Source organism: Notothenia coriiceps, unplaced genomic scaffold, assembly GCF_000735185.1.
Source record: "Notothenia coriiceps isolate Sejong01 unplaced genomic scaffold, NC01 NC01_scaffold00008704, whole genome shotgun sequence".
NCBI lineage: Eukaryota > Metazoa > Chordata > Actinopteri > Perciformes > Nototheniidae > Notothenia > Notothenia coriiceps.
Genome location: NW_011341405.1, coordinates 1,803 through 9,917, shown reverse-complemented (window position 1 = coordinate 9,917; position 8,115 = coordinate 1,803). Strand labels below are relative to the sequence as shown.

The window sequence follows — 8,115 nt, the reverse complement described above, 5'->3', positions numbered from 1 at the left end:
AAAAAAAAAAATCCACAGGATGCTAAATCCGACTTTATAGCTAACTCTGGTTACCTGGAACTGTCTTGTACACGGCCCCTGACAAATAAGCAATAAATAACAAAAAATTAGAAAAATGATGTAGCTTATGTAACAATGTTGCTACCTGAGAGTTGTAGTAGAGCACTCTTTAGTTTGCTACTAAATCGTTAACATGGCGTGCCTTTCGCACTTGCCCATTTATTCTAGTATTGCATCGAATGAAGACAGTGTCGTGCCACACTGTTTTCAATTGAAAGACGCTTAGATTGGGGTTTAAAGCGTATCATTGCCTCATGTTCCGGCAACGAAGGGTATGTTTTAATCAGCTTAGCTGCTGAATGATCTTCTCGGGCAGAGGGCAACTGTCATAGCATGTCAAGGAAAACTGCTCAGGGCTACTGTTCAGATTTTGGGAAAGAACCAAATCAAGGTTCTCTGTTAGGAGGACATTTAGTTTATCCAGAGGCCTTTCTCATGCCCCCTAAGTACGGCTTGCTGTGGGTACAATTTCCTGAATGATATCCCTTGAACACCATGCATCGGTAGCCAGTGCATATTCTGGTTGTCAAACCTGATGTCCTCCAACTCAGCCTTTTGTCATGTGTTCCATTTTGTAAATGAACTTAAATACTTTTCGGACACCAAGCTTTAAAGATTGCAAAATCTGGTCAGACAACTCCTGACATTACAGTGTCCAACAAATAACATTAAAAACCATGCACCTAAAATTGGGTGCTCAGTTGTCCTGTTCAAAATGGCCAGTGCCTTGAATCATCTCCATGAAATCTCTTTTGCTTTCTGGCACGTCTTTTTCCTTAAAGTCAGGGAAGCATCCATCTCAATGGCTAAGTCTGGTGGCCAATGTCAAGGGATTTCTGAAACCCCTGCCTCTTATACTTACAGAAGAATCTTTCAGAGAATCTATCAGTCACTGGGTATGCAGTGTCCATCGAAATGTTCACTGCTTGCATTGCCTTGTCTAAAAACGTTGATCTCGTGACAATAGATCATACAAATCAGAGGCACATCAGAAAGACTCGCCGGCGCATCAGTAACAATCTCGCCGCCCGAGCGGACTTTTGCCTGCTGAGACTTTTTTGCCGTCTTTTTCCACTTGCCTCAAGCTTTTCCAAAGCGTCAAGAATCCCCCCTAACTGGAAAACGCCACAGCTTGACAGAGTCTGATTTTCCGCCTCCCACCTTGGTGTTCACTGAGAGGCTTTAGAGTGATGTCCACAAACTCTTGCAGGATTATCCCACCTCTTCACCGGAAGCTGAAAAAAGTGGTGTACAGTCTCTGGATAGTGCCAAAAAGGTAAGACACACTCCTCGCCTTTGATGATGCAGCATCACATAGGGAGAAGGTTGAGACTGTGGCTACAGCACCGGAGTAAATAGGTGCCTCTGGACACTTCTGCCTGCACCCAAGGCTTGAACAGCCTTGTGTGGTATAACCTCTGCATATTCGAGCCATTGTCATAACCTGTGCCCCTTACAATTCTTCAACTCCAACCCAAGGCTATCCAGCACCCCAGTCAGTGTTTCTGTGAGGACCTTTACCAGTTGTTGTCCTCAGCAACTATGAAGCCAAACAAAAGCACTCATTGATGGTGGCTTTCTTTTTGTCGTCCGTATGAACATACTGGATGTATGGACTGAGGCCTGCTCCTGCTTTGAAGATGTCAGGAGTGCGAATCCAACTCCACAGCAAAGTACTTGGAGGCTTTACCTGGGCACAAAGATTGGTTACCAAGTACACGAGTCATGCAGATGAATCAAAAATTCATTCTGAGTGCACCAGGGAAAGATATGCCTGTTGGTTTTTTTTCTTAGCCGCTTACCTGCTAAGATGCTCTGCTAGTGTGACATCATATCGTGCTATGACCTCAAGGGACACCCAGAAAAATTTCCCATTTTTTAGGATCCTAATGTAGATGTCTTCCCCCTCCAGTGGCAAAGTTCCTTTCTGCGAGGAAAGAGTATGGCAATCGATTCACTCTCGTAACACGCTTCTCCAGTGTGCCTTTTCAGCTTCTATGGGCTTTTTTGACCAAAACGGTTACTGTCAATTGTCTTACAAGGCGTGTAAGCAGATGTGGCCGAAAGATACGCGGTTGATGTGTAACACTGGTTTCATTGGTGCTGCAGCGTTTTTGAAAGACTCTGCCAGTTTATTTATATCCCACCACAAAGCGTGTTCAAACAACGCTAGCTCCCACCGAAAAGTTTACACGCAAAACAATACACCTTATTCGTACTTTGTAGAATACAGGTACACCCAATCTCGTGCAACTTCTCCCTCCAATTGACAATTGTGCGAAAACAATACGCTTTGCTGAAAAACCTTCTAGACTTCTCTGATCTTTGGATATGGCCATCAGGCATTTGTGTGGGCCATTTTCAACAACCACACTGCCTAAAAAAGAGTCCCCAATCTGATGTGGTGGTGGCCAGTCTGATCGATCTTCGCTGAGTTAAGGCCTTGACTCAGAGCTCTCCTCTTTTCACCTCTCTGTTCCACAACCTTCTATCTTCACCTCTCTGTTCGACATTCTCTTCCACCTCATCTTCACCTCTCTGTTCCACATTCTTCTTCCACCTCCATCTTCACCTTCTCGGTTCGACATTCTCTTCCACCTCATCTTTCACTGCGTCTGTTCAGCACTTCTCGTCTTCCCACCTCATCTTCCAACCTCTCGGTTCGACATTCTCTTTCGCAACTCATCGTCACCTCTCGGTTTCGACAGATGCTGCGCTGCGAGCACGTGCACCCGTGTTGGTGAGTGGGCTCTCCATCTCTGTCTGCCACTGTGTCGATTCATCCCCAAAAAGGACACAGTGAATAGGTGGTCAACAGAACTCAAACCATACTGGACATTGAGTTTTGTGTGTGGGTCAATACTAATAAGAACTCCTACTACCTGACATCATCACTGGGTCTCATCTCTACTTGATGCCATCGCAGGACCTATGTCCTTGTCTCATTCGCTCCGTTGCCTGTGTTCTTTCTCCCACTAATGACTTATATTGTCAAACAAACCGCATTATTTGAAATAGATTTTCCATATTTAGTTTTCCCTTATTAATAATATTAAAATAATATTAAGACCGAATGAATCTGTTGGTATCAAGGACCCCTACACTGTACACCTAATTTTTAGAGCCTACCTGTTGCCTTCCCCTGGTTCTTTCCTGAGCCCACCATCCTCACACCTGAATAAAATTGAATTCACTGTTTAAAGCGAGCTGTCTAAATTAAATTATTAAATTCAGCCCAGTGATAAGCAACTTAATAATAAAAAAAACAACCTTTTGATGCCGTGTAAGGTTGTGCTGCTGTTGGAAAGTACATTCAGCATTTTGATTTTAAAAGAAAGCAAATAGAAAAGACACTATATGCCGTGTAAGCGTTGTGCTGGCTGTGAAAGTACCATTCACATTTTGTAATTTTAAAAGAACAAATACGGGGAGAAGCTACTTAGCACAGACCTGTAAAGAGATGTGACCCTGTAATAAGCAGCTTCTGTGTTCACCAAACAGATGTATAGGCCTGTATGTTGACGAGCACAGCTAACATAGCAGCTAATGGCAGCACAACATATTTAAATGATCATGGTTAAGCTATGGTTTTCCAGCTTCTTTGACATTTGATTGTGCATTGGCTACCTTATATTTACCAGTTGTATTTTACGCTTTAATACAATTTGGACGTGGACATGCATGGGGCGTTTAACCCAAAAATCTAATGTAGCTATCAGAAACATCGGTTGCATAAAGCTAAGGCCGTAAACCACACTCCAGCTGCTAGTGTAGCAAACACCTAGCCAATCTGGAGAACAGTCTGTCTAACATGAACTGACATTTGCAAGGCCTCTTATTTGGTAGCAAATGGTGCGCCATGATTCCATGATAAACCAGAGTTATTGCCATTAGTTTATGTTTTCCAGATTCATTGTATTTATTGTACATGCTACCTCATACTTTCCATGTCAGCGCTGGCGCAGCAACCATTGGTTTGCATATCTAAGCTAGCCATAACCCCCCACCTTTGGCTGCTACTATGCCAGTGTTAGCATACGCTAGCCAGTCAATATTTCCAAGCACAGAAGACGTCACCACTTTAAATCATGCCTATTCCTACCTGTTGCCTTTCAACAACATCCACTTTTTAGCTGTTGTCGCATCCCTTGACCACGCGTCTCCTTTCCCCTCTTTCTTTTCTATTTTCTGCCCCCGGACCGCCGCTTTCTTTGTTTTATCCATGATTCTTTTTGCACGTTAACTCACAACGACGCGCCTGTCCTCAGTGTTACGGCGTCCCTGCTCGTAGCTCCCTCTCTATGTCAAAATTCTATGATGGAATCTTATGAGATAGGGCGCCCTTCTCTTAGCATATTACTCTCTAAAATGTTTTTAAAACCTTAAGGAAATGCAGAAACTATTTAGACAACATAAAGAAAATCCCAATTTTATTTTTATTTTATTTAATTTTTTTTTTACCCATGCGGCCTTGTTGGGCGCCCCCCGCTGGTGTGGGCGCCGCCTATGCGATCGCATATTAGTGCATACCCAACTTTTTGCCGCCACTGCAAACATCCACTGAAAACTGTGAGTCTAACAACGCTCATGATAACCTCATAATGTTTTTGAACGTTAGGATCATACCTGTGTTTAGTCTAGTAAAAAGGTAAATCGTGTGCATTTTATTATTAAGCATTGTGTACTATTTACAGGACTGTTGCAAAAACTAAGAAGCTTATAAACATCAGGTTTAAAACACACAATGAAATATGGTTTGAGTTGGATATTTTAGTTATTAATTAACATTTTTGGTCAAAGAGATGCTGAATTTGGAACCGTTGTGTACATTACAGTTACGGCATTTCCTGTTTCTGCCGAGAGAAGGGGAGGCCGTCCCAAAGCTTGCCGCCTGTATTTACTCCCTCCACCTACAGGCTCGAGGAGGGAGCCTCGTTGAGCTGCTGGAGTGTGGCTTCAGACGGAGTTCAACTCCGTCCACGGAGGGGCAGGTGAGGATGGTTTTGCGACTTGGGCCTAATTTAAAGAGCCTGTGACAAGCCTCCCAACAACTGTTGTGGCAATGAAATACGTTGGGTAGATCTCGAACCGTCGAGTTTAAAAGAAGGTACGATACTGTCGATAATATCAATAATTCGAACATCGCGGCGGAAATTCCTTCGGACTCATTTTGAAAGTTTGGGGAAAGCCGAAAAAGTGACGTCAATGCGGGAACGCTTCACTGTGCGGGATGAGACGAACACGGAGCAAAGTGTTTGTCATGGTAGAAATTGAATTACTGATTTTACATGTTAATAACTGTTAATGAAGTTACTCCAGTATTTCATATTGTCTGTCTTTCATGTCAATTCGGCGAACATAAACGAGTAAATGACGTGGTGAAGATGATGATTAAATAGGATTACAAATCGGTACGTGAGACCTGGAATTTCCTCCGCGTCTGATGGATATAAAAACAACATCGATTATTGTAGTGAGGATCAAGTTGGATGAAACTACATTTATTAGTGCTTTCATGTCAATTCGGCGAAAATGTGATACATTAAATGATCTTGAGGATGATGATTGTTTGAGCCGGTCTGCATTTCCTGATGAAAAAACAAACCGATGCTTTTTGTAGTTGTAGTACACCAACATGGATTAAACGTGTGGTTTTTTTTCCAGAAATGTTGGGGAAATTAATGGATAAAATGCACGGATTATGATTATTATTATTATTATTCCCGACTCCGATCGGGACACTAGGTCTACCGTTTCCCCGCAGCGAGGCTCCCCCCGTTGACAGTTTACGTGGGCTGGGCTGGGTGCAGTGGCGGACTGGCCCGATGGGCCGGTACCGAAGTGGGCCGGTCGGATAAGTCACTAGCACATCCCCCACTCCCCCCGTTGACAATTTACTAGCGGAACCGAAGTGGGCCGGTCGAGAGTCCCGGGATGATGTTTAGTCCCAGTCCACCACTGGCTACATGACCGTATGATCACCCATATTGACGCACCTAATTCCTAAACTTCTAACAGATACAACATAAATCGATCCTTCAGCCTCATATGAGCTCTCAGACACGTTCAAAATTAAACTGTCATCGCTGTCTGAGCTTGCTGCTGTGTGCGCCATCGTGCGTTTACATGCAGATGCTGGGATCCTGAACGGTGCAGCTGTTTAAGGCAACACAAAAGAAAACATGGTAGCGGTGGAGATGAGGAGGTGTCGGCGTTCTGGTGATTTACTCGGAAGGCTTCAGTAGAAGCTGCAGTCCCCAACTCCGGGGACTTCCGGCCGGGGACTTCGGGTGGCAGTATACGCCGTGAAGTTGTTTGCGGCCTGCCAGTAAACCCAAAGCAGAAGAAGAAGAAGTGACATCAGCGGCTTCATTTGCCTAATCCTTCCCCAGAAATGTATTCCGGTGTGAACGCGATCTGTACTTAGTTCATGAGAACTAAATAGTTCTCATGAACTAAGTTCTCATGAACCTTTGTGGGAAAAGTACTGCGGTGTGTGTGAATGTGCCTATGTTTTGTATATATATGGCCCTACAATATGTTTCCAATATAGCATAATCGGTCCACTTTAAAGAAAAACAAATGGACCGTAGATACACGGGCTGACCGTCCTCATCTGCACTCTTATTTTGTAAGGTAACTTCCGGTAGCAGAATATGAAAAAACTGTATTTTTTTGTTTCTGTTTTCTAGTGATTTTATTTTTAGTTTTGAGAAGTAGAAAATGAAAATCATCCCGTTTTTTAATTTTAGTAAATCCCTTTTTGACCATGATAAAGAAAAACGCCTTGTATTTCAATTTTGGTTTTTCAATTTTAAAACTATATAGGCCTATCTACTAAATCCAGTCGTTTTTTGTTTTTGAATATCCATTTGTGAAAAGAAAACCCAATGACCAAAACATACACTGACCCCTCTCACTTACCAGCACTGAGTTTTTCTTTTGGGAGGCGAACAGTGCCAGGACACCCGGAGAGCCCAGGATCTGTGCAGGAAGACTTGCAGTCTGAATAAACTGACAGGAACAAAGGCAAAGACCAGGAGCTCCAATCTCTTAGCTGAGGTTCACTCCATTATAATATTCAGGACATTTAGAGCAGACTGTAAAGTGGCGGACTGACATGTGAAAAATATGTAACGTCATGATGAAAGTGAAGTTTACAAAGGCTGCAGTGCTGCTTGAATAACTGCTAAAGAGTGTGTGATGATAGAGGATTCATATCTCACCAGTCCTCCCCACACCGGGGCCCTGGTGCCGCTCAGCGGGGTGTACTTTCGGGAAATAGCGTCCATGAAGCCACACACCACACAAAGACCCGCACAGGCGATCTGCAGGATACCGAGGACCAGAACGCTCTTCTGGTTGAAAATGAAATACCTGTACCGGTCCATCTCCAGGTTCGAACCCCAGAAGGGGGAACTTAGCTCGGTATACTTTTCCCCGGTTCGGACAACGGATTCACCTAAATCACGTTTTCTTCCCAGAAAAGAGCACTTGATTCCAGCTGCGGTGAGTTCCGGCTGCCGCTAAGCAGGTAGGAAGTTGGTTTCTCATTAACCTGCTGACCAGCAGCAGGTTAACTCTGTTGCCCAGAGTTTAGACTTGCAGGCCACACCAGGCTCTACGAGTTTTAAACTGACTTTTAGACAAAAACAAACTAATTATCGGATTTGTGAGAAATAAATTATCATTCAAAACCTAGTTATGTGGCCTGTAGAATGGGTAACATTACTTTGGTTTACGTGACATGTAAATTCCAGTTTCTTACCTGCAGATATCGGAACTGTGCTTTAAGGGATTACCTTTATATATACAGTCTATGGGGATTACATAATAAATGTTAGCCTATGGTTAAAGCCTTTATATTTGTATGTAGACTATGGTTAAAGCAATTCATCTGTGCAGGGCCTCATTTAAAACCGAAAGAAGGTGTAAAACACTTCTATGCAAACTTTGGGATATATAACAAACTTGACAGCAGAAGCTGCACTCCTACTCTGTGAAACTGGAGAAATGTGAAACTGCGAAACCAGTAGCGGAAAGATGAAAGGAGAT

At 43.3% G+C, this 8,115-nt stretch overlaps 2 long non-coding RNA genes across 2 annotated transcripts; both read right to left on the bottom strand.

Annotated features, from left to right (window-relative positions):
- Positions 1–1,850: 1,850 nt before the first annotated feature.
- LOC104944722 (uncharacterized) lies at positions 1,851–2,735 on the bottom strand. The gene is made up of 2 exons (XR_798258.1): positions 2,702–2,735; positions 1,851–2,658 (listed from the first exon to the last, which is right to left on the bottom strand). It is a non-coding gene; the product is annotated as an uncharacterized lncRNA (long non-coding RNA).
- A 4,265-nt stretch (positions 2,736–7,000) lies between these two features.
- LOC104944721 (uncharacterized) lies at positions 7,001–7,607 on the bottom strand. Its single transcript, XR_798257.1, has 2 exons — positions 7,287–7,607; positions 7,001–7,044 (listed from the first exon to the last, which is right to left on the bottom strand). It is a non-coding gene; the product is annotated as an uncharacterized lncRNA (long non-coding RNA).
- Between the last annotated feature and the right edge of the window lie 508 nt (positions 7,608–8,115).